The sequence below is a fragment of the Ranitomeya variabilis genome, chromosome 3 (assembly GCF_051348905.1).
Source record: "Ranitomeya variabilis isolate aRanVar5 chromosome 3, aRanVar5.hap1, whole genome shotgun sequence".
Lineage (NCBI taxonomy): Eukaryota > Metazoa > Chordata > Amphibia > Anura > Dendrobatidae > Ranitomeya > Ranitomeya variabilis.
The window spans coordinates 365,578,826-365,606,542 of NC_135234.1; the positions used below are offsets into that span (position 1 = coordinate 365,578,826).

Consider the following 27,717-nt stretch of genomic DNA (forward strand, 5'->3'; position numbering starts at 1 on the left):
GTTCATTCCTCAGCTAAAATTAAATGAAAAAAACTCAAAACATTCTTTAGATTAATTAGTGATATTAAATTGCAGTTCCCGTGCTTCTCCTGCACTGGTCCAGCCTTGCTTTTCCAATTGTGCAGAGCCGTCATTGCTCCTGGGGAAGTGACAGAGTGAACCTCAGGCTGCACACGGCCCCCGACATGTAAAGGCCATCAGAACAATCACATTAGGACCAACCTATTGGAAAGCCCTGTATGTGACCAATCCAAGCCTGCTTCCAGCTAACCAATTACAGCTTGCTTTACATCCCATCTACTAAACTGCTTCAGAGGGGTTTAAATGTGGTACCTTAGTGAGATGCCTAGTACAGCAAGCAAATCAGCACACTTTACTGCACACATTGCATCTGGAATCCAGCGGCGGACACGGTTTATCATTTATTTAATGAATCTGACCTACTTGGGTGAAATAATGCACACACATAACAGACAGCCACAGCATCTCATGTAGGGAACGGCATTTATATGCAATTAGTGCTCAAGTTCCCAATTATGCAGTGCTGGGATAAATCCTTTCATTGGGAATCATCAGCTGATCTGACAAATGGAGCATGCAGATGTATTGAAGAAGCTGAGGAATTGTGTTTAAAAAGAAGCTCATCCTGATCCTGCCATCACACAAAGCTATACATGCAAGGTAAGAAAATGAATGGCGTAGAATAATAGCACAGCTCCTATGACTCCCTGTTATCTGAGGTTCCACACTCTGCAAAATGTGTCATGTCTGTCCTCTGTGGGTGCACACTGATCTCACATGTTGTATTAAACTAGTGATCAAGTGGTCAGTGACAGACCCCAATTATGTCTTTTTTTTAATTAAAAATAAATAAATAAATACATAAAATAAATCAAGTAAAAAATCATATCATGTGTAAGTGCTGCATACAGGTTCTGTAGCGAGGTGTGTATACTGGTGTCATATGTTAGGGGTGGATAAGGGTTGTATACCTATAGCAATTGTCATCACCATCGGAATAAAACTAAGCAACAATAGCAATAATCGTCGTGTGGTGATCACTGTTGTGCAAATATAATGCAATATTGTAACAGGAAAAAAAATCTGTAAAAGATGCCAAATATCTCAGTGTGTAAATTGGCCATTTAGATGATGGCCCCGATAGTAAATCATTGTGGAGCCGGTCTGAAAGGGGTTACAATAGCTAAAGAGATGATTGTATTGGTATAGGAGAATCAAGTCCGCACTGAAATCGAACTCAGACTTACAAATGTTTTCTCGTTGCTTGCTCTCTCGGATTGCTTTTGTGTTGGTCATTTCTGTGTCGTCTGGATGTTTTGATCTATTAGTGTAAGATTGAGACAGAGAGACAGAGTTAGAAATGGTAAAATATTAACATCCATGTCTTTATTGATCCCGAAATGTAATAAATGTTAATTGTCAGGTTATAGGGGGCTTCAAGAATTCAGTATACTGCCGATGGTTGCTGCCCCTTAATCAATATTGTGATGGCTGGTGATAAATCTCTTATGGTGTAATTGAGGCTTGATGTTTTGGTAGGTGCTGTTGTTAGCTACAAAACACAGAATTTATAGTCTCCACAAACAGAACGTTAGCTCCTGGAGGAGATGTAGCCACCACGTTAGGCTTTACAAGGATCACTGTATGTTTCCATAGCATCTCTGCAGGAAAGTAATGCAATCTAATCCCTAATTAGTGGAGATCCATAATCACTCTTATCACACGTTGCCCCCGTCTAGTGAGGAAGCTCTTTTTTCCCCCATAATTATTTTACAAACAAAATGAACCCCCTCTTTGTTGGAATAATTAAACCTGAGCAGATCCCAAAACAACAGGCATGTATATATATGTTAACCACAAGCATAAATTAATGATGCCGGAAAGATCGTTTGGCCGACAATATTTATTTACAGCTCCACTTAATTACCGTGCCTGCCCCAGGCTGGCCAAACATGCATGTTACTATGGTGTGCGGGTGAGATAAGTGGTTGCCAAGCACCTCTGGCACCGCTCATCTGAAGAGAACAGAAAATTTCAACTTGTCCTATTCATTTTCCAGCCGGCATAATCTGTCAGGAGATTGTCTGGCAACCCTCATAGGTATGACAATGTTGGCCAGAATCTTAAGAATACATGTACAGCTGCATTATTTGCTCCGGCATTTATTCATTGTCTTTTACGCTGGTACTAACAAAGATTAGGAAATAATAGCACAGCCGGTATCACTGATTTATCATGAGTCAATAGAAGATTTATTCTTTGCACTATTATTATCCATTTGGAAGCACAGATGATAATATTGGTGAAATTGACTAAATATGTTATACACATAGCACACTGTCTAAATTATAACAAGTCATTTACAGTCCCTCTGTTCTTCCATCAAAAATAAATTTGTACGTGACATTAATATGAAAATTACCTTAGCGAAGGCTTAAATAATGCAACTAAGGATACATGCACACAAGCTTAAAGTGGCTCTATACAACATGTGAATTAAATGAAATTATAATACAGCTCTGAAGCCTGCCATATACATTCGATGGATGCAGCCGAACAATGGTTTGGCAGATCGTTTGGCTAGCAGCCACCTTGGCCGGCTCTCCCATACACAGGAGCGCTCACCTGGCAGAGGGCTCCTGTATTCTCTATGACAGAGCAGTCAGCATATAAGTCGGCTTATCTCTGGGAGGAAAAAGCAATTGGCAGTCCAAAATAGAACATTCCGATTGATATCTCTCATGAGAAGTAGTTGTCCAAGGCCCTTCTACACATTAGACCAGGGATGGGAACCTTTTTTCTGCCTAGGGCCATTTGGACATTTAAAACCTCATATGAGGGGCATACAAAATTATCAACTTGAAAATTATCCTGCTGTATGTGGTCAAACAATTAATGAATAGTGATGAGCAAATATACTCGTTACTCGAGATTTCTCGAGCATGCTTGGGGGGTCCTCCGAGTATTTTTTAGTGCTCGGAGATTTAGTTTTTCTTGCCGCAGCTGAATGATTTACATCTGTTAGCCAGCATAAGCATTCCCTAGCAACCAGGCAACCCCCACATGTACTTATGCTGGCTAACAGATGTAAATCATTCAGCTGCGGCAATAAAAACTAAATTTCCATGCACTAAAAAATACTCGGAGGACCCCCGAGCGTGCTCGAGAATTCTCGAGTAACGAGTATATTCGCTCATCACTACTAATGAACTCAACCCTAATATGATGGCTGGAACTGCTTCTCTTTGTTGAGACGTGTGATGTTAGGTGGTATGGATGATGCTGCTACTCGCAATTGCTTTTCCAGGCTTGTGTCGTTATTGAGCGCAGCCGACTCTCTGCAATAAGTTTTGTAAAAAACTCTCAGCAGTAAGTTGTTCTGAACCCATATGTATATTACACTGTAGGTCTCCTCACAAAGGGAAATTCATCACTGCTCATGTTTTATCACATTTAAAGAACTCTAGCAGTGAGAAGACTGAAGTATGCATCACATAGGAGACACTGAGAAAGCTATATGTACATCACATAGGAAACACAGATACTGTTCTATATACATCACATAGGAGACACTGGGACTGCTCTATGTACATCACATAGGATAAACAGATACTACTCTATATACATCATAAAGGAGACACTGACTGCACTATATGTATCACATAGGAAACACAGATACTGCTCTATATACATCACATGGGAGATGCTGAGACCTATGTATACATCACATAGAAGGCACTAAGACTGATGTGTGTACATCACATAGGAGACACTAAGACTGCTGTATACATGATATAGCAGACACTTAAACTGCTGTATATATAACATAGAATACACTGAGACTGGTATATATATCACATAGGAGTCACTGAGACTGCTATATACATCACATAGGATATAGCAGGACTGCTGTATATATAGCACATAGGAAACACCAAGACTGATCTACATACAGTACATCACATGTGATACACTGGGGCTAGTGTGCATACATCCCATAAGAGATGGTGGGGCTGATATTTTTGAAGATGGGATTTTTTCTCTGTAGAACCAACCTCGGGTATATCTATTCTCAGGCACCTAGAAATGGGAGAAATAAATCAGATGAGCCATTGTCTTTCCAAGATAATCTGATCTTTATTCCCCGGGCTGATCTTTTATAGCCCAACATCAAAGGAAATATAGCGTTACATAATAATTTTGCAAAAATATAGGTTATACAATGGGTTGTCAAACACATCCTGGGATACAAGATAGATTACATGAAAAAATGGGGGGGTGCTTCCCTTATGTCAGCGTGTTCTGGTTCAAAAGTTAAAGTTATCAAGAGATTTTGGCTGAAAATTTAAGATTTTTGGGTGGTTACAGACAAATATTGTTAATTTTGAAAAACAACAACATGTCCCTGACAAATTCTGTGAAAAGCTGACCTAGGGTCATATGGAATGTCCGGGCCACGTCCGCAAGTAGGCAGATGATAACTGGAACACAGGCCATTCTTGCATAATACTATTTTCTTCTATTTTATTGAGAATACAAATTAACCAATTCTTTAACAATATATATACATCATATAGAAGACACTGGAGCTGGAGCATATACATCACATCTAAAAAAATACTGTCTTCAGTAGAGAGGCGGGAGTGAAGAGCTTGCTAACTCATATGACCGTTTTCATCAGTGTGCAAGACTGTTCTAATGTGTTCTATTAGTGGAAAATACAGATAGAGCACTTAAAATGGTTGTCTGAATGAGGTCTTACTGATTTGCATGGGAAGGGGCCAGGGAACTGATCTGGAAACCTCTGACCTACACTGGACTTTTAGTAAAATCCTAATATTGCCTTTAGACAAAGAAATGCTTTAGACATACCATTCACACCTTGCAGTTATAAAATGAATCTTATTACAGCAGTTCACCATATGAAAACATAATTATGTGATTACTGCAATAAATATTACATAGTTTTTGTCACACCAGAAAGATAATAAAATGACTTTGCCTTTGGCAAAGAGTTATTGCTTCTAATACATAACTTTATACATGTAAGAATAATAAATGAATGCATTATGCTTCTATTAATGCAGTATAATATGTAAAAAACATAGTCTATTCTATAGGAGATTATAGTGTATAGCATTAAATTATGCTACACCATTTCCACGGGGAACCAAGCATTAATAATACATCTCGCTATCCATGATTTATACTTTCACATAAAAAGCGGGTCATATACCAAAGATATTAGAAGGCCAAAAGGCCCATTCAGACCAATTTTGAAGAATTTCTAGCCTTTTAGTGACACTAAAGTGTTGACTGAAGGTAGATGTTTGTGAAAAAGTTGATTTCCAGGTGTTGTAGGGTGCAGCCCTTGGAAACTTGCACATGTTAAGGGCTGTCCCACACGTCCAGATAATTCCGGTACCGGAATAAATCGGTACCGGAGTTATCCGTGTCCGTGTGCCTGGGAACTCACGGAGGCCATACGTGCGGCACACGTGTGCCGCCCGTATGGCGAGTGGGTACCACACGGAGCGTGTGGTACCCACTCTGCATGGTGCTGAAGCTGCGATTCATATCATCCCTGCAGCAACGTTTGCTGTAGAGAAAATATGAAGAATAGTGTTTAAAATAAAGATCTATGTGTCCGCCGCCCCCCCACCCCCTGTGCGCCCCCCCCGCTGGTCAGAAAATACTTACCCGGGTCCCTCGCTGCTTCCTGGTCTGGCCGCGGCTTCTCCTGCATGCGGTCACGTGGGCCCGATCATTTACAGTCATGAATATGTGGCTCCACCTCCCATAGGGGCGGAGCCGACTATTCATGATTGTAAATGATCGGCCCCACGTGACCGCATACAGTAGGAGGCGCGGCCAGACCAGGAAGGAGCGAGGGAGCGGGTAAGTATTTTCTGACCAGCGGGGGGGCGCACAGGGGGTGGGGGGGCGGCGGACACATGGATCTTTATTTTTAACACTATTCTTCATATTTTCTCTATAGCAAACGCTGCTACAGGGAAGATATGAATACCGGCTTCAGCACCATGTGGGGGGGACAGCGCTTACTGTAGCGCTGTCTCCTGCACGCACACGGACCCCAGACGGAGAATGTCCGTGTGAGGTCCGTGTTTTACGCGGACCCATTGACTCTATTGGGTCCGTGTAAAACGTGCGCTCCCACGAACACTGACATGTCTCCGTGTTTGGCACACGGAGACACGGTCCGCAAAAAATCAATGACATCTGCACAGATGCATTGATTTTTATGTGTCTACGTGTGTCAGTGTCTCCGGTACGTGAGGAAACTGTCACCTCACGTACCGGAGCCACTGACGTGTGAAACCGGCCTAAATGATAGAGCGGCATTCCTTCGGACCAGGCCACAGATCACAGCACAGGTTGAATGGCAATTTATTTACGACTTGTTGTCCACAACAACAACAGCATGTCCTGAACAAGCATGAATGACCACTCTCATTCAGGAAGCGGCCTTCTAAAATCATTTATTTATGGCCAGCTTTGGTCCCTTGGATAAATAAGATGGCAGGTCTGTATTACGGGAAAAAAATATGAAAAATCACATTTATCACAAACAATAGACCTTGTATCGGTTCAGACACAACTATTGAGCCTCCATAAATTGAAAGACCCATTCACATGTAATCTTATGAGTGAGCGATTGTAGAGTGGTTTGTGCAATTGTTAGGTCATCTCATCACATTTGTTATATTGTTTTTGGCAAATGAAAGCATTTCTGTGATTATTTGTTATGCACAATGGAGCCAGTTTTCATAGACTCATTGGGTCAATTCACTGATCTTGTCTAAGTTGGCTTATATTATGACAAAAATTTCCGTCTATATTTTTGTGCAAATTTAGTGCATATAGTCATGCTCCTTCCTTTTCACTAAGGTGCAAGAAAAGGACTTACACTTCACAAAATTCTCTTGTAAGTCCCCAGTTCTGGAGCATTTAGCTTAGTAAATCTGCCAAATGGGATGGCCACAATTTCTTTAGCAACCTCTCCATTCACATCGGTTGGAGATGGGGGATATGTGGCTATTCTTTAAATGTCTAGGATGAGAACACTTCTTTAGCAAGAACAAATAAACCATTGCTCAGTAGCAGGCACAGCCAAAGTTGTTGCATCGCTTACAGTAAATAAAGTAATATTAAAAGGTTTCAAGTTGACCCATATGACATTTTGATCTTTTTAAATGTATATACATACGTATATACAGTATACCCGTATTTTCCGGCATATAAGACGACTGGGCGTATAAGACGACCCCCCAACTTTTCCAGTTAAAATATAAAATCTTCTTAAAAGTCGGGGGTCTTCTTATACGCCGTATGTCGTCTTATAGGGCCGGTGACTAATGTGCCTTTTGGGGGGGGAGTGGTCCTGATGACGAAGAGGGGGCATCTCACAGGAAAGTGTGAGTGAAGTATCCCCCATTACCTCATTGTAGCTGCAGTGTGGGGTGCTGGGGAGCGGCGGCGGCCACCGCCCCACAGCACAGCACCCATGCGGCACAAAGAGGTGCAGCAGCTGCCTCCTCTCCCCAGCACAGAGACCCCATGCTGCAGCTACAATGAGGTAATGGGGGATACTCCACTCACACTTTCCTGTGAGACGCCCCCTCTTCGTCATCGGGACCACTCCCCCCACCCACCATATACACATTGGTGTCTGCACTCGGCGTACAAGACGGCACCCGGCGTATAAGACGACCCCCGACTTTTAAGAAAATTTTCAGGGGTTAAAAAGTAGTCTTATACGCCAGAAAATACAGTACATACCATCTATTAGATTTACCAAGATCAAAATGTTACATGTGTACACTGGAAACCTTTTAATATTACTTTATTATTTACTGTAAAGTATCTGAAAATATAAACCATGGAATCATTACATATACAGTACTTAAAAGATTAGACTGTGTTTACAACACATGATGTCCAAAGTAGTGATAATATGCAAAAATGTGAGCCATGAAAACAATGGTATTAATAAATAAAAAAATAATAAAATAAAATACAAACCCTGAGTTTACTATGAAAAGGTATACCTTTTGTCTTTCTATGATGCTCTGTATCTGTACATGTAGAAACTATCCATTCCTCACAGAAAGGCGGTGTGATTGCACATCGGACTCTAACTATAACTATAAGCCAAGTGCCACATGGTCTGCTAATATTCTGCCCTCCTATTTCCTAGGTGTAAGGGCACATAGGCTCTTTTTCCAACCCATGTAGATTAGCCAAAATGTTGATTCTTTTACATTTATCAATAGAAACAATGTAAATGTTCTCCTATACAGATCCTCCAATGTTGTAAGTGGGACTGCACCTCACTGCCTAAACAAAAACCCACTACCCAACAACAGACAGTACTGTTATATGTTTCCATGGCTTAATTAATTGTTTGATAGGTTGAATTTGGTGTGCATGCCCACTCGGACCCTCCTCGTGACTTTCAGTGCCATGCCTAGTGCTTGCCATGGCAGTGGAGCAGGTCCGGAGGCCAGAAGTGGCATATAATGAAGAGGATTAACGTGGCGCCTATGCCAACAGAGCACCTGGCACCTCTGCTCACATTTTGTACTGCGCTGTTTCTCCAGCATGCGCCATGACCAAGAAGAGTGAAATGCAACTTGGGGGCAGATTTACAAGGATGGTCAGCTGTGTGATAAGAGATAGTAATGCCACACAGATATCACTGATGTTAATTGCTGGTGACGGCCCCATAGAATAGCAATAGTAAGAGTGCTAGCCATCCAAACCACAGATAGCACTCGTCCAATTTCAATGGTCGTGTGTACGAGCTATAAGAAATGATTCTATTTTTATTTTTGTAACCTGATCAGGGTCTTGACAATTTCTTAGGCTGGTTTCACACTTGCGTTTTTGTAAGCTGCGTTTTAGCGCTAAAAAAACCGCAAAAAAACGCATGCGTTTTTCCCCTATACTTAACATTAAAAACGCATGCGTTTTTTTTCGCATGCGTTTTGACGCGTTTTCGGCAACGCATGCGTTTTTTGACGCATGCGTTCATTTGCAGAAATGCTACCTGTAGTATTTTCTTGCGGCGTTTTTTTGCCGCGAAAAAACACATGCGTTTTTTCGCGGCAAAAAAATGCATTGCTGTCTATGTAAACGCATGCGTTTTTAAGCACATGCGTTTGTTTGCGTTAAAAACGCATGCGTTTTTATAGAAAAACACAAGGAAACACAAAAAAACAAGAAAACCCTAACCCTAACCCTACCCCTAACCTCACCCCTAACCATTTAATGAACATTTTCTGACAGTCATAGTGCCACGTATTTCAGTGCCACGTATTTAAGTGCCACGTACTATAAATACTATAACTACGTGGTTATACGTGGCACTGAAATATCGTGGCACGTAAATACGTGGCACTTAAATGCGTGCCACTGAAATACGTGGCACTGAAATATCGTGGCATTTACGTGAAATATGTGGCACTTATATACGTGGCACTTATATACGTGGCACTTAAATACGTGGCACTTAAATATGTGGCACTTAAATATCGTGGCATTTAAGTGAAATACGTGGCACTTAAATACGTGGCACTTATATATGTGGCACTTAAATACGTGGCACTTAAATACGTGGCACTTAAATACGTGGCCACTGAAATATCGTGGCACTTATATACGTATATACGTATATAAACGTATTTCAGTGCCACGTATTTCAGTGCCACGTATTTCAGGTTAGGGTTAGGGGTAGGGTTAGGGTTAGGGGTAGGGTTTGGATCCCTTTATCACCTTGATGGTGGGGGGTGGCTTAGGGGTAGGGTAGGGGTAGGGTTAGGGGTAGGGTTAGGGGTAGGGTTAGGGTTTGGATCCCTTTATCACCTTGATGGTGGGGGGTGGCTTAGGGGTAGGGGTAGGGTTAGGGGTATGGTTTGGATCCCTTTATCACCTTGATGGTGGGGGGGTGGCTTATCAGTGACCTGGTGACCAGGACATTCTAATAAAAAGCTACCCCTAACCCTAACCCTAGGGATCCTAACCCTAACCCTAACCCTAGCTAATTCTATTAATAGTGTGTTTTCTAGTTGATTTTGATGTTTGGCAGCTGTCACACACTTCTCAGCATGCGTTTCAAAAACGCAAACGCGGGAAAAAACGCATGTAAACGCGGGAAAACGCCGCGTTTTGCTGCAAATTTTTTTTTGGGCGCAAAAACGCATGCGTTAAAAAACGTGGCGTTTTGCCGCGTTTACATGCGTTTTTTCACCACATGCGTTTTTTTAAAAAACGCTGCAGATCAAAACGCAAGTGTGAAACCAGCCTTAACTGATTTTTAGGGTGCATTGACAAATTGTTCTGCCAAGTTTGAGAATAGCTTTGAGTGAATTTAGGAAAATTTATGCTGATTTTAGATTGTCTTGATAGTTAGAAAAATTGCCATTATCATCTAAAAAAATGGTCATTTAGGGATATTGAGTTACCATTCATGACCATGTGATTAATCGCTTCACGACATATGACATATATTTAAGTCATATGTCATGTTCCTGACTTTGATCTTTCCCTGCACATGACCGATGATTTATTGTCACAGGGGTACTGGGTAGACTACAGCTGATTACCCGGGCCCCTGCAATATCCCTCAGACTAGGGAAACCCTTTCTGTCCGTCTCCCAGAGTTTACACTGAAGGTGTGCATGTCTGGGCCACCAGGCCTGACCCTGACTCCTGTTTCAGTACTAAGCTGAAACCTCCACCCGCCACCCAGTGACAAAACCTCACACCAACCCCTACAGAAAGCACAGACAGGGAAAACTAAAAATGCACCACGCCGCAGACACACAGGAAAACACTATAATGTGCACAGGGCAAAACAATACAAACATAGGAAGGAGAAATATAACAAAGGATAATACCAGATACGATATTTACTCTCCTAGACCACCACTCCAGACCGAGATCACCAGGCACAAGACACAAGCTATAATCGGCGACGCCCAAAGTTCAGCAGAACTATTTAAAGGCCGTGGGCCAGACCCAGCCTCCAATCCGAGTACCAGCTAGATTAACCCCCGAACAACCTAGAAGAAATCTAGCCGGCGCCACTGAGCGCATAGTGGACAAATGCGGAATTACTGCTGTCTGTCGGACGCCCTAGTGTGAATAGCGTCCGACATGACATTTATTCAGCTGTCATGTGCCTTTAACAGCTGCGGCTGGAGCACCGCTGGTAACCTGTTAAATACGGCTGTCAATCACTGACAGTGGGACTTAATACACACAGGCAGGAATTGTGTCATTTATCCCGCCCCTTGGCGCCCCTGTGACTTAGTCGCAAGGCGCCAAAGGGTTGTCATGACAGCTTGTGGCTGGCGTCCATAGGAGATTGTGATTTCTGCTATACATAGCAGTGTTGAAGCACTGCTATGTAAAGCACAGATGATCGAACGATCGCAGATTCAAATCTCCTAAGAGGATTGTTGAATCAAGTAAAAAAAAACAAAGTTTTTAAAAATATGAAAAAAATAAAAAAGACACGGAAGTTTAAATCCCCCTTTTTGCCTCATTGAAAATAAAACAATTAAAATAAATACACATATTTGGTATTGATGTGTTCACAAATGTCCAATCTATCAAAATATAAAATAAATACATCCAATCGGTAAACAGAACAATGAGAAATAAAAATTGAAAAGGCAGAATTTTTGGTCGCAGCACCAATGCCATAAAATGCAATCAAAACATTGTATCTACCTCCAAATGGTGTCAATAAAAATGTCAGCTCAGGGTGCAAAAATGAGCCCCCATCCAGCCACAGATCACGAAAAATGAAAATGCTACCAGTCTTGAAAAATGGTGACAACAGCAAAAACTTTTTTTCATACAAATTTTGGCAATTCTTTTTACCATTTAAATAAAAAATAAACTATACATGTTTAATATGTACATACTCGTACTTACCAGGGGAAGCATGTTGCCAGGTCAGATTTATCATATAGTGAACATGGTAAATAAAAAATCAATTGTCGAATTGCACTATTTTTTGCAATTTCACTCCACTTGCATTTTTTCCCCATTTTCCAGTACACTATATGGTAAAATCAATGGTGTTATTCAAAAGTCCAAATCATACCGCAAAAAACATGACCTCATACGGTATATTGACAGAAATATAAAAAAGTTATGGCTCTTGGAAGAAGGGATAAATGGAAAATGGCCTGGGATGAAGGGAGTTAAGCGATTTTTGTCCTTTTAATGCTGTCACTCCAGGCCTTGTGTTTTGCATACATATTGTAGTTCCCCAATACCTGTTGCCTGAGAGCTGCCTGTTTGCCTTCTCCCACCTCCCCGTTGCTTAGAAAAATAGAACAGTCATGGATTCCTATGGCAACCTCTCCTACTCACATTTACACACAAGTTAAATCTAATGAGTTGGAATTCTGGGGCTGAAAATAATATCAACACAGAAAGGCTATGGCAAATCTACAGGAGAAATGGCCTGTGTCCATTTGGGAGAAATCATTTCCAATGCTATCTTCAATTTGTATCATTATGGTTTAGCCGAGAATCTCAGTGATCTCAAACTGAGCAATCTATGTGGAGGCCGTGCCGGCTATGCCTTTTAGCAGTGAGGCTGTGCTTTCTTGTAAGGATTTCCACCTGCATTTACCGGGCATTTGACGAATTCTGTTGTTATAAACTGTGACAAATAGCATGAACACTTGCTCTGATTGCGTGCCGTATCACATGCATTTTTTACATTTTCCATCTAAAAGACAATCGGGCAGGTTTAGCAATAATGTCTAATTCTTAGGCCACGTGCACATGATGAGGATTTGGTGAGTTTTTTACCTCAGTATTTATAAGCCAAAATCAGAAGTGGAACATTCAGAGGAATAGTATAATAGAAACACGTCATCACCTCGAAATTTATCACCCACTCCTGGTTTTGGCTTTCACATACTGAAGTAAAACGCTCACCAAATACGGTACTCAAAATATGGGGTCTAAGTTTTGACTACACAGTCTTAAAAAACACTAGATTTATCTTAGTGGTTCATACTGTTTGAAAAATCTGGTGTATTTCCCCTTCCCAACATCCGCTGTAAATATACAATGCATGTCAGGAGCAAGTGTATGGAGCGGGCTTAGGCTACTTTCACACTAGCTTCGGACGACGCACGACGAATTGCGTCGTTGCGACGTACTGACGCTAGCAGTGAATGCGCCGCACAACGTGGGCAGCGGATGCTGTTTTTCAACGCATCCGCTGCCCCATTGTGAGGTGCGGGGAGGTGGGGGCGGAGTTCCGGCCGTGCATGCGCGGTCGGAAAAGATGGGAACGACGCACCAAAAAACGTTACAAGCAACGTTTTTTGGTGGCGACAGTCCGACGGTTGCGACGTGTGGCAATGCGTCGCACTGCGTCGCTAATGCAAGTCAGTGGAGAAAAAACGCATCCTGCAAGCACTTTTGCAGGATGCGTTTTTTCTACAAAATGAAGCATAGCGACGTGCAGTGCACAACGCTAGTGTGAAAGTAGCCTTACACTACAGGATCTGCCTACGGGGGTACTGCCTTATACTACTGGATCTGCTTATGGGGGTACTGCCTTATACTCCAGGATCTGCCTATGTGGGTGCTGCCTTATACTACTGGATCTGCCTATGGCGCTATTGCCTTATACTACAGGATCTGACTATGGGATGCTGCCTTATATTACAGGATCTGCCTATGGGGGGCTGCCTTATACTGCAGGGTATGCCTATGGGGTGCTGCCTTATACTACAGGATCTGCCTATGGTGTTACTGCCTTATACTACTGGATCAGCCTATGGGGGTACTGCCGTATACTACTGGATCAGCCTATGGGGGTGCTGCCTTATACTACTGGATCTGCCTATGGCGGTATTGCCTTATACTACAGGATCAGACTATGGGATGCTGCGTTATACTACAGGATCTGCCTATGGGGGGCTGCCTTATGCTACAGGGTATGCCTATGGGGGTACTGTCTTATACTACAGGATCTGCCTATGGGGATGCTGCCTTATACTACAGGATCTGCTTATGGGGATGCTGCCTTATACTACAGGATCTGCCTATGTGGGTGCTGCCTTATACTACTGGATCTGCCTATGGGGTACTGCCTTATACTATAGGATCTGCCTATTGGATGCTGCCTTATACTACAGGGTATGCCTTTGGGGGGCTGCCTTATACTACAGGGTATGCCTATGGGGTGCTGCCTTATAATACAGGATCTGCCTATGGGGTGCTGCCTTATACTTAAGGGTCTGCCTATGAGGGTGCTGCCTTATACTACAAGGTCTGCCTATGGGGTGCTGCCTTATACTACAGGGTCTGCCTATGGGGGCACTGCCTTATACTACAGGATCTGCCTATGGGGTGCTGCCTTATAGTACAGGGTCTACCTATGGGGGTGCTGCCTTATACTACAGTGTCTGCCTATAGGGTGCTGCCTTATACTACAGGATCTGCCTATGGGGGTGCTGCCTTATACTAGAAGGTCTGCCTATGGGGGTGCTGCCTTATACTACAGGGTCTGCCTATGGGGTGCTGCCTTATACTACAGGGTCTGCCTATGGGGTGCTGCCTTATACTACAGGGTCTGCCTATGGGGAGCTGCCTTATACTACAGGGTCTGCATATGGGATGCTGCCTTGTACTACAGAGTCTGCCTATGGGGTGCTGCCTTATACTACAGGGTCTGCCTATGGGGGTGCTGCCTTATACTAGAAGGTCTGCCTATGGGGGTGCTGCCTTATACTACAGGGTCTGCCTATGGGGTGCTGCCTTATACTACAGGGTCTGCCTATGGGGTGCTGCCTTATACTACAGGGTCTGCCTATGGGGGTGCTGCCTTATAATACAGGATCTGCCTATGGGAGTGCTGCCTTATACTACAGGATCTGCCTATGGGGGTGCTGTCTTATACTACAGGGTCTGCCTATGGGGTGCTGCCTTATACTACAGGGTCTGCCTATGGGGTGCTGCCTTATACTACAGGGTCTGCCTATGGGGTGCTGCCTTATACTACAGGGTCTGCTTATGGGGTGCTGCCTTATACAACAGGGTCTGCCTATGGGGGTGCTGTCTTGTGCTGTAGAGTCTGCCTATGGGGGTGCATTATACAATATAGAGTAGGCCTATGGGGAGTGCATTATACTATATTTAGGGCGATCTGGTGCATTATACTATATGGAGGCCATCTAGTGGGGAGAATGTCAGCGGTAAGTCACTATATGTAGCTGTACAGATCTGTTATATATTCTGTAAGACTGGTATTTACCACTGACCATATGGCGGTAATATCTACTATGTTGGTCTTTATATAGAGATTATCATCAGTAACAGTACGGTCATCTGCTGAGGTTCTCCTCCACTATTAGGGCACGTCAGCGAGTTGTAATCAAGGTTACCTGGTTAGAGGCCCACTCAGAAGTTTCACCCCCCTGAACCAAAACCCTAGCTACACCTCTGGTAGTACATTAAATCACAGGTCACATAAGCGGACTAGGAAATACAATTTAAAAAAATATAATTTAAAAAAATGTAGAAAATATTAAAAAATCAAATCTGTCTCTTCATTTCCCACATTAAAACTAAAGGTAGTGAAAAAATACAAAAATATTCATGTGGTACCATCACATCTATAAAAGTCTGATCTATCAAAATATTAATTTATTAACTCGATTGGAAAACATCATAAACAGAAAAAGAATCAAAATGCAAAAAATAAGGTTATTTTGGTCGACCGAAATGTTGCACAAAAAAAAAGCAATTAGAAGGAAAATATTGGATCAACCGAAAAATGAAAACATTACTGTTTTTGGAAAATGGCAACACAAAAAACTTATTTTTCACCAAAAGTAAAATAATTAAAAAAATCTAAAAAGTTTGGTATTGCCATAATCGTACTGACAATAAAAATATTACTGGTTTCAGAAAATGGTGGCACAAACCCCAAAAATATCTGTAACAATTTTTTAAAATTCTTTTTTCACCACTAAAATAAGAAAAAAACTGGAACGTTTGGTATTGATGTACTCATACTGACCTGGAAAATTTGAATGTCAAGATATATTTAACACTCAATAAACGCTGTAAACACAAAGCCAAAAAAAGTTTTTTTTCTTCAAAACGTTAACGCACTTGAAATTTTTGTTTTCCAGTACATTGCATGGTAAAAAAACAAGCCCTTATATGACTATGTGGAACGAAATATAAAAAAGTTATGCTTTTTTTAAAAAGTGGAGAGAAAAAAAACAAAAATGCAGAAGCAGAAAGTGACCTTGTCAAGGAGCTAACACTGACAAGTCTAAGTTACAACACTTATTAGTTGGCTTACTTTGTACCAGAAATTTGTGCCAAACTTTATGCACATTGTTTTTGCTGTACAGTGTTGCTCGTTAAGTCATGTATCTTTTGAGTGAGGCCATGTGTCTTGTTGGACAGGGTCCAGAAAGTGCTTGAAAGACACAATAAGTATGGTGAAATACAGTTTTTTGATGCAAATTACACTCGAATTTTGGTAAATTTAGCTTGATAACTAGTGTTGAGCATTCCGATACCGCAAGTATCGGGTATCGGCCGATACTTGCGGTATCGGAATTCCGATACCGGGATTCCGATACTTGCCGCGTATCGGATACCGGAATCGGAAGTTCACAGATTCAAACTGCACAAATTCATCCAATGAGAATGATTCCAAGTGTGGGCACATCCTGTTCAGCATGGAGGGCATGAAACTACTGGCATGGCTGTGATTGGCTGCTGAAATGATGTCATGATGCAGTTTAAAAGTCGCTGGCGCCATTTTGCGCTCACTCTGCTGTGAATTCAGTTAGTGACAGGACGCTGTTTGCTGACTGAGGGCCAGTTTAGAGATAGCGATTTGCTTCTTTGTGCTTTCCAAAGGCTAATTTAGCAACCGCTGTGTTCACCTACTATTCACCTTGCTTTTGCCTTGTAGCGCTGTTTTCACAGCGATCTGCAAGGTCTGTGTGTGTGTGTGAGTGCAGCCCACTCTCTAGTCTGAGTGCAGCCACATAGGCCATCCATAGCTGGTTGTATTTAGTTCAGGGAGGGTGGTTCATTGCCTCATACTGTTTTTTTTTTTTTTTTTCCAAGTAGTGTAGTCTGCTGCTAATTTTTTCAAAAAAATCCTATTAGTGTCTTTCCACCCGTCTCCAGCTAATTTGTGGAAAAACACTACATAGGATAACGTAGAGGAGGGTTTTTGGGCCTTGCAGCGCCGTTTACGGCTGTCTGCACGGTCTCCGTGTGACTGCAGCTCGCCCTGTAGTCTGTGAGCAGCCATAGCCTGGTTGTCTCCAGCTCAGGGTTCTTCACTGCGTCATACCGCAAAATCAATTTTCATTTTGTTTTAAGTAGTGCAGGCTGCTGCACATTTTTAAAAAAATTCCTATTAGTGTCTTTCCACCTGTCTCCAGCTAACTTGTGGAAAAACACTACATAGGATAACGTAGAGGAGGGTTTTTGGGCCTTGCAGCGCCGTTTACGGCTGTCTGCACGGTCTCCGTGTGACTGCAGCTCTATCTGTTGTCAGTTCAGCCCTCAAAAAATAAATAAATAATAAAGTTCACCAAACACACCAGTGACACCACTTTACATTTGTGTAGGCCACATTAGCTCATATTAAAGTCTAGTCCACACTTTAGAAAATTAGTGTTTCTTATACCTGTTAGGAGGAGTTGTTCAGGAATAAGCACACAAACCCGTTAGTACTTTTCTGCTTATCTTTATCAGTCAACCAAGATGAAGAAGGCAGTGAGTAAGGCACGTGGGCGTGGGCGTGGGCGCGGAGCAGGTAGGGGACGTGGGGATTCTGTGCCTGCTGCGGGCACCGGTGACTCATCAGCACCCACTTTCACAAGGGAACAGTCATTCATGCGCAGCTTTGTCGCAGAGCGCCGTACACCGCTGCTGCGTGAAGACCAAATTGAAGCCGTTGTCGGATGGATGGCAGCTAATGCATCAACTTCAATTAGTGCCACATCCTCTCAGACACAGAGCACTGGAGAGCAGCCATCTGTCTCTTCACCACCTGCCAAATTGCCCAGGCAGACAGAGAGCCCAGGACAGGAGCCGTCTCTACTTCTGTTCTCTGAATCTCGTGGCTTGGAAACAGGGGGCCAGCCAAGCAGCATTGGAGAAATGGAAGAAGAGGCAGGGTGCAGTGATGCCCAACAGCTTTTTCTCTCTTCCTCTGAAGAGGCGGGTGGGCCAGTGGCTCCGTTCACCACATCGCAGGCCGCATCAGCTGATGATGACACTCAGGTGCCACTTACTGGTGCGTGCTCTGCTGCTGAGACTACCCAGGAGGAGCAGTTGGGGGCAGAGGGTAGTGTAGATGATGAGGTCCTTGACCCATCTTGGCGTGAGGGACAGGAAGGTGGTGGGAGCAGCTCTGAGGAAGAGATTCCCCGTACGGCCCAAAGAGGGAGAGGGAGGGGGAAGACTGCGGATCCTGCAGCCTCCGCTTTGGCAGCCGTTAGGAGCATGTCTCTTCCAAAAGCCAAAAAGGGCGCTCCAAAGACTTGCAGTGCTTGGTCCTTTTTTGACACAGTTGCAGATGACATTTGCTATGTCAAATGCAAGGTGTGTCATCACAAAGTCAAAAGAGGGAAAAATGTCAGCAACCTCAATACCGCCAACATGTGGAAACATGTGCGCACCAAGCACCCAGCGGAGTTAGAAAAACACACTGAAGAGCTAGGCCAACCAACAGCGGCAGCTACCACCTCTTCAGCTCGTGTTGCCTCTTCCTCCAGCTCACACGCAGCTGGTTCGGCTTCCTCCCAGGATCGCCGTGGAAGAACCTCTGGCCCTGTTGTCCAGAGACCCGCTGTAATTCCACCCGCAGCACCACTTTCCCAGTCATCCACACACTCCCAGCCCAGTCTACAGCCATCGGTAGTACAGGCATGGGAGAAAAGGCGGCCTTTCTCGTCAAACCACCCACGAGCACAGGCTCTGACTGCAGGCATTGCCAAACTTCTGTCACTGGAAATGCTGTCATTCAGGCTGGTGGAGACTGACAGCTTCCGTGACTTGATGTCATTGGCAGTCCCACAGTACAATGTTCCCAGCCGCTTTTACTTCAGCAGGCAAGCCGTCCCTGCCCTGCACAAGCATGTGGAGGGACACATAAAACACGCGCTACTGAACGCCGTCAGTAGCAAGGTCCACCTCACCACCGATGCGTGGACCAGTCAACATGGACAGGGGCGATACCTTTCCCTCACTGCCCATTGGGTTAATGTTGTTGAGCCGGGTACAGATCGTGCGAGTGGCGCAGGACGTGTCCTGCCCACTCCAAGGATTGCAAGAATCCATTCTGTACGCATTGACTCCTCCTCTTACACCAGTTCCTCAGAATCATCGCTGCAGGAGCCGTCACAGTCCACCTCCACATGGACCCGTGATGAACGTTTACCTGTTACGACCGACATGAGCACAGCCGTGGCCAAACGTGAACAGGCCGTCTTGAAATTAATTTATTTGGGGAATCGAAGCCACACAGCGCAGGAGCTCTGGAATGCCATCAAGCAGGAGAGCGATGTGTGGTTTGTGCCAGCGAATCTCCAGCCAGGCATGGTAGTGTGTGATAATGGCCGAAATCTGGTGGCAGCTCTGGGCCTCGGCAACCTCACTCACATCCCATGTCTGGCACATGTGCTCAATTTGGTCGTGCAGAGTTTCTTGAGGGACTATCCGGATCTTGATGCACTGCTGCACAAGGTCCGCCTAGAGTGTGCTCACTTGCGGCGTTCCAGCACGGCAAAAGTGCGCATTGCGGCTCTGCAGCGCCGACACCGCCTGCCGGAACATCGCATCATATGTGACCTACCTACCAGGTGGAATTCCACGTTACATATGTTGGAGCGGTTGTGTGAGCAGCAGCAAGCTGTAATGGAGTACCAGCTGCTTCAGGCGCAAAGAAGTCGCACTCAGCGCCGTACAGACTTCACAACCACAGAGTGGGCCACTATGAATGACGTCTGCCAGGTTTTGCGTCCCTTTGATTATTCCACGCGGATGGCGAGTGCAGATGATGCACTAGTCAGCATGACTGTCCCCCTTATCTGCCTGCTTGAAAAATCACTGCAAGCGCTAAGGGATGATGTTGTGGAAGAGGTGGAGGATGAGGATTCAGCATTTCCATCATCTTCTGGACAGTCAGCGCCACGTGGTTCCTCACAAACGCGTAGGCAGGGGACAGTTTGTGAGGAGGATGAGGAGGAGTCAATGGAGGAGGAAGACATCCGTCCAGAGGAGGGAGTTACACAATTGTCCAGTACTCAGTGTGTACAGCGAGGGTGGGGTGATGACGAGCGGGCAGAGATCACGCCTCCAGCAGGGGACAGCGTTTCTTGGGCAGTTGGCAGTCTGCAGCACATGGTGGATTACATGCTGCAGTGCCTGAGAAACGACCGCCGCATCGCCCACATTCTCAACATGTCTGATTATTGGGTGTTCACCCTCCTCGATCCTCGCTACCGGGACAACGTAGAAAGCCTCATCACACCGTTGAACCGGGAGCGAAAAATGCGGGAGTACCAAGACACACTGGTGAATTCCATCATCTTCTCCATTCCAACTGAGAGAAGTGCTGCTAGTGCATTCCAAAGCAGCTCAGTGCGTCCAGGCAGTGGTGGAGGCTCTGCACAAAGAGGGAGCAGAAGCAGTGCCTCTGCCCAAGGCAAGACCAGTATGGCCCAACTGTGGCACAGTTTTCTGTGCCCGCCACAAAAGTCTACACCATCACAGACGGCTCCAGTCAGCAGGAGGCAACGGTTCCGTCAGATGGTGACAGACTACATGTCTTGCCCTCTTGCTGTACTCCCAGACGGCTCTTCCCCTTTCAAGTTTTGGGTCTCAAAGCTGGATACATGGCCAGAGCTAAGCCAGTATGCATTGGAGGTGCTGTCTTGCCCTGCGGCCAGAGTATTATCGGAACGTGTCTTTAGTGCTGCAGGTGGTGTACTAACTGACCGTCGCATGCGACTATCCTCCGATAACGTTGACCGGCTTACTTTCCTGAAAATGAACAAGGCCTGGATCTCGCAGGAATTTGCCACTCCTCTTCCTGATTAAATAATTAGGTCACTGTCTACGTTATCCAGGTCTCCTGTTGTGTTCATCTTTCTACCACCTGAACTTAAATTCCTGGGCTCCAACACCGCCAGTTGAGGCTCAGAAGTGCCGTCTGCACAGTCAAAAAATACGACCCAGTGTTATTGGGTTTCAGTAACGTCAGCTGATCCCCAGCTGTGTAGCCGGCAATGTGTCCTGCGACCGCCACGCTGACACAACAACTGAAATGTAAGGGAATCTGTCCCCCCCCCCCCAAGGCGTTTGTTACTGAAAGAGCCACCTTGTGCAGCAGTAATGCTGCACAAGGAAAAGGTAGCTATTTTTGTTTAGCTCCTTGCACACGCAGAACTTATCACTTATAAAATGTGTCCACTGATACCGTAAAACCGTCCCGGAGGTGGGACTTTCCTTCGTAATATGACGCAGCACAGCCGTCATTCCTACCCCCTTGGCGCCGTGCCCCGGCTCCTCAGCGTTGTTTGATTCCGTCCCGGAGCCTGCGCTGTTATGTTATCCCGTGGCCAGGCACACTTAGCGCTGCCCGTCTTCTGACATCATTTGGTGTCAGGATGGCTGCGCCTGTGCGGCCGAGCTGGCCAAGAGCCCGCCTCGCAGTGTCTTCTGATTTAATCCCACTGGGGGCCTGAGATCCATGGACATGCGCAGTGCATATCTGAACCTCCACCTCTCACTCATCTCCCTACGGCTTCTTCAGACTGTGCGGTGTCAGCTGGTCCCTAATAGCATGCCACGGCCGTGACACCGCACAGTCTTAAGAAGCCGTAGGGAGGGGAGTGAGAGGCAAGGATATGCACTGCGCATGGCCATGGATCCCAGGCCCGCGGTGGGATTACATTAGACGACACTGCGAGGCGGGCTCTCGGCCAGCGCGGCCGCACAGGCGCAGCCAGCCTGACACCAAATGATGTCAGAAGACGGGCAGCGCAAAATGTGTGCATGGCCAAAGGCTAACCTAACAGCGCAGGCTCCGGGACTGATTCAAACAACGCTGAGGAGGCGGCGCACGGCGCCAAGGGGGTAAGAATGACGGCTGTGCTGCGTCACATCACAAAGGACAGTTCCACCAACCGGACGGTATCACGGTAGGAGGGGACACTTTTCAAGTGTTAGGTTCAGCATGTGCAAGGACCATAATTAAAAGAGCTAAGTTTACCTTTTCCAGCATTAGTGCTGTACACGATGGCTCTTTCAGCTACGAACGCTTGGGGGGGGGGTTAAAGTTTCCCTTTCAACTTGCTCCAGTGCAGGCTTCGGCCTACACTGTAATCCCTCTCCTCCTCCTGCTGACCCTGGGCTCTAACACCACCAGTTGGGGCCCAGATGTGCTGGCTGCACAGAGCCAAACACCAGCCAATGTGTCAGTGGGGTTCAGCACCGCCAGCTGTTCCCCTGCTGTGTAGCCGGCAACGTGTCCTGCAAAAGCCTCGCAGGCACAAGAACTGAAATTGAAGGAAACCTGTCCCCCCTCCCCCAGGCGTTTCTACGTTTTACAGCCACCTTGTACGACAGTAATGCTGCATGTGTGCAAGGTGGCTCAGAAACTTATTCTCCTTGCCCAGGTTGAACTGAACACGTCTAAAATGAGTCCTCTGCGACCATTAAAACGTCCCTCAGGTGTGATTTTCCTTTGTATTGACACGCAACAAGCTCCTTGGTAGCGCTGCCCGTCTTCTGGCATCATAGTTTGGCTGCCTGCGCCTCTGTGGCCGCCTTGCCCCACACAACGCCCCTCGGTGTCTTATTTATTTGGACTGCGAGGGTGTGATTGATGGGCTTGAGCAGTGCATATGTTCGCCTGTCACTCGTCTCCTTCCGCCTTCTTCAGAGTGTGCGGCTTCATGGCCGTGGCATGCGATAAGGGATCAGCTGACGCCGCATAGTCTGAAGCGGGTGTAAGAACCCAAGCGAGAGGCGAACATATGTACTGCGCCAGGCCATGAATCCCAGCCCCGCAGTGTTTTAACAATGTTAAGACACTGCGGGGCTTAGATTCATGGTCATCGCAAACCGCAACGGCCGACATTACATGATGTCAGAGGATGGCCAGCGCTAACAGCGCAAGGCCAAGGGATAACACAAAAGCGCAGACTCCTGTGCAACAAATAACGATGCTCAGGAGGCCGCGCAAAGCACCAAGGTGGCATTTTTGCCAGCTGTACTGCGTCTCTTTACGAAGGGAACTCACGCCTCAAAATCAGTTTGACTGTGTAAGGGCCAAAATGTTATACGTGTTCCTTTCAGCGTGTGCAAGGAGAAAAATTAAAAGAGCAACCTTTGACTTGTGCAGCACTACTGCTGCATAAGCTGTGGCTCTTCTACTTTGTAACACCTGAGGGGGGGTTAAAGGTTACCTTTGAAATTGGTTCAATTAGGCTTCGGCCTACACTCTGCTCCCCTTGCAGAGCCCGGGCTCCAACACCGCCAGTTGGGGCCCGGGACTGCTAGCTGCACAGAGAAAAACACCAGCCAATGTGTCAGTGGGGTTCAGCACTGCCAGCTGTTCCCCTGCTGTGTAGCCGGCAACGTGTCCTGCAACTGCCACGCAGGCACAACAGACCCAAAGCTGCCGCCAGTGCAGGCTTCGGCCTACACTCTGCTCCCTCTCCTCCTCCTGCTGACCCTGGGCTCTAACACCGCCAGTTGGGGCCCGGTACTGCTAGCTGCACAGAGAAAAACACCAGCCAATGTGTCAGTGGGGTTCAGCACCGCCAGCTGTTCCCCTGCTGTGTAGCCGGCATCGTGTCCTGCAAAAGCCACGCAGACACAAGAACTGAAATTGAAGGGAACCTGTCCCCCCTCCCCCAGGCGTTTGTACGTTTTACAGCTACCTTGTACAGCGGTAATGCTGCATGTGTGCAAGGTGGCTCATAAACGTATTCTCCTCGCACATGTGGAACTGAAAACACGTCTAAAATGTGTCCTCTGTGTGACCATTTAACCGTCCCGGAGGTGTGACTTTCCTTTGTAATGACACGCTGCAACCCCCTTGGTAGCGCTGCCCGTCTTCTGGCATCATTGTTTGGCTGCCTGCGCCTCTGCGGCCGCCCTGACCCACACAACGCCCCTCGGTGTCTTATTTATTGGGACTGCGAGGGTGTGATTGATGGGCATGAGCAGTGCATCAGTTCGCCTGTCCCTCATCTCCTTCCGCCTTCTTCAGACTGTGCGGCTTCATGGCCGTGGCATGCGATAAGGGATCAGCTGACGCCGCACAGTCTGAAGCGGGTGTAAGGACCCGAGTGTGAGAGGCGAACATATGTGCTGCGCCAGGCCATGAATCCCAGCCCCGCAGTGTTTTAACAATGTTAAGACACTGCGGGGCTGGGATTCATGGTCATCGCGAACCGCACCGGCCGACATTAAATGATGTCAGAAGATGGGCAGCGCTAACAGCGCTAGGCCAGGGGATAACACGACAGCGCAGACTCCTGTACAGCAAATAACAACGCTCAGGAGGCTGCACCCAGCACCAAGGTGGGATTCTTGACATCTGTGCTGCGTCTCATTACGAAGGGAACTCGCGCCTCCAACACAGTTTGACTGTATAAAGGGCTAAATGTTATACGTGTTTCATTCAGCGTGTGCAAGGAGAAAAATTAAAAGAGCAACCTTTGACTTGTGCAGCACTACTGCTGCATAAGCTGTGGCTCTTCTACTTTGTAACACCTGAGGGGGGGTTAAAGGTTACCTTTGAAATTGGTTCAATTAGGCTTCGGCCTACACTCTGCTCCCCCTGCAGAGCCCGGGCTCCAACACCGCCAGTTGGGGCCCGGGACTGCTAGCTGCACAGAGAAAAACACCAGCCAATGTGTCAGTGGGGTTCAGCACCGCCAGCTGTTCCCCTGCTGTGTAGCCGGCAACGTGTCCTGCAACTGCCACGCAGGCACAACAGATCCAAAGCTGCCGCCAGTGCAGGCTTCGGCCTACACTCTGCTCCCTCTCCTCCTCCTGCTGACCCTGGGCTCTAACACCGCCAGTTGGGGCCCGGTACTGCTAGCTGCACAGAGAAAAACACCAGCCAATGTGTCAGTGGGGTTCAGCACTGCCAGCTGTTCCCCTGCTGTGTAGCCGGCATCGTGTCCTGCAAAAGCCACGCAGACACAAGAACTGAAATTGAAGGGAACCTGTCCCCCCTCCCCCAGGCGTTTGTACGTTTTACAGCCACCTTGTACAGTGGTAATGCTGCATGTGTGCAAGGTGGCTCATAAACGTATTCTCCTCGCACATGTGGAACTGAAAACACGTCTAAAATGTGTCCTCTGTGTGACCATTTAACCGTCCCGGAGGTGTGACTTTCCTTTGTAATGACACGCTGCAACCCCCTTGGTAGCGCTGCCCGTCTTCTGGCATCATTGTTTGGCTGCCTGCGCCTCTGCGGCCGCCCTGACCCACACAACGCCCCTCGGTGTCTTATTTATTGGGACTGCGAGGGTGTGATTGATGGGCATGAGCAGTGCATCAGTTCGCCTGTCCCTCATCTCCTTCCGCCTTCTTCAGACTGTGCGGCTTCATGGCCGTGGCATGCGATAAGGGATCAGCTGACGCCGCACAGTCTGAAGCGGGTGTAAGGACCCGAGTGTGAGAGGCGAACATATGTGCTGCGCCAGGCCATGAATCCCAGCCCCGCAGTGTTTTAACAATGTTAAGACACTGCGGGGCTGGGATTCATGGTCATCGCGAACCGCACCGGCCGACATTAAATGATGTCAGAAGATGGGCAGCGCTAACAGCGCTAGGCCAGGGGATAACACGACAGCGCAGACTCCTGTACAGCAAATAACAACGCTCAGGAGGCTGCACCCAGCACCAAGGTGGGATTCTTGACATCTGTGCTGCGTCTCATTACGAAGGGAACTCGCGCCTCCAACACAGTTTGACTGTATAAAGGGCTAAATGTTATACATGTTTCATTCAGCGTGTGCAAGGAGAAAAATTAAAAGAGCAACCTTTGACTTGTGCAGCACTACTGCTGCATAAGCTGTGGCTCTTCTACTTTGTAACACCTGAGGGGGGGTTAAAGGTTACCTTTGAAATTGGTTCAATTAGGCTTCGGCCTACACTCTGCTCCCCCTGCAGAGCCCGGGCTCCAACACCGCCAGTTGGGGCCCGGGACTGCTAGCTGCACAGAGAAAAACACCAGCCAATGTGTCAGTGGGGTTCAGCACCGCCAGCTGTTCCCCTGCTGTGTAGCCGGCAACGTGTCCTGCAACTGCCACGCAGGCACAACAGACCCAAAGCTGCCGCCAGTGCAGGCTTCGGCCTACACTCTGCTCCCTCTCCTCCTCCTGCTGACCCTGGGCTCTAACACCGCCAGTTGGGGCCCGGTACTGCTAGCTGCACAGAGAAAAACACCAGCCAATGTGTCAGTGGGGTTCAGCACCGCCAGCTGTTCCCCTGCTGTGTAGCTGGCATCGTGTCCTGCAAAAGCCACGCAGACACAAGAACTGAAATTGAAGGGAACCTGTCCCCCCTCCCCCAGGCGTTTGTACGTTTTACAGCCACCTTGTACAGTGGTAATGCTGCATGTGTGCAAGGTGGCTCATAAACGTATTCTCCTCGCACATGTGGAACTGAAAACACGTCTAAAATGTGTCCTCTGTGTGACCATTTAACCGTCCCGGAGGTGTGACTTTCCTTTGTAATGACACGCTGCAACCCCCTTGGTAGCGCTGCCCGTCTTCTGGCATCATTGTTTGGCTGCCTGCGCCTCTGCGGCCGCCCTGACCCACACAACGCCCCTCGGTGTCTTATTTATTGGGACTGCGAGGGTGTGATTGATGGGCATGAGCAGTGCATCAGTTCGCCTGTCCCTCATCTCCTTCCGCCTTCTTCAGACTGTGCGGCTTCATGGCCGTGGCATGCGATAAGGGATCAGCTGACGCCGCACAGTCTGAAGCGGGTGTAAGGACCCGAGTGTGAGAGGCGAACATATGTGCTGCGCCAGGCCATGAATCCCAGCCCCGCAGTGTTTTAACAATGTTAAGACACTGCGGGGCTTGGATTCATGGTCATCGCGAACCGCACCGGCCGACATTAAATGATTTCAGAAGATGGGCAGCGCTAACAGCGCTAGGCCAGGGGATAACACGACAGCGCAGACTCCTGTACAGCAAATAACAACGCTCAGGAGGCTGCACCCAGCACCAAGGTGGGATTCTTGACATCTGTGCTGCGTCTCATTACGAAGGGAACTCGCGCCTCCAACACAGTTTGACTGTATAAAGGGCTAAATGTTATACATGTTTCATTCAGCGTGTGCAAGGAGAAAAATTAAAAGAGCAACCTTTGACTTGTGCAGCACTACTGCTGCATAAGCTGTGGCTCTTCTACTTTGTAACACCTGAGGGGGGGTTAAAGGTTACCTTTGAAATTGGTTCAATTAGGCTTCGGCCTACACTCTGCTCCCCCTGCAGAGCCCGGGCTCCAACACCGCCAGTTGGGGCCCGGGACTGCTAGCTGCACAGAGAAAAACACCAGCCAATGTGTCAGTGGGGTTCAGCACCGCCAGCTGTTCCCCTGCTGTGTAGC

General features: G+C 46.6%; 1 protein-coding gene across 2 annotated transcripts in view; it reads left to right on the top strand.

The window, feature by feature from the left end:
- The first annotated feature begins 336 nt into the window (after positions 1-336).
- The window catches only part of LOC143816023 (mannosyl-oligosaccharide 1,2-alpha-mannosidase IA-like), a 284,363-nt gene continuing 256,982 nt past the window's right edge, over positions 337-27,717 (top strand). For both annotated transcript variants that reach the window (XR_013223873.1, XM_077295925.1), the window contains exon 1: positions 337-681. The gene's annotated coding sequence lies outside the window, so the exon portion shown is untranslated. The remainder of the gene's footprint in view (positions 682-27,717) is intronic.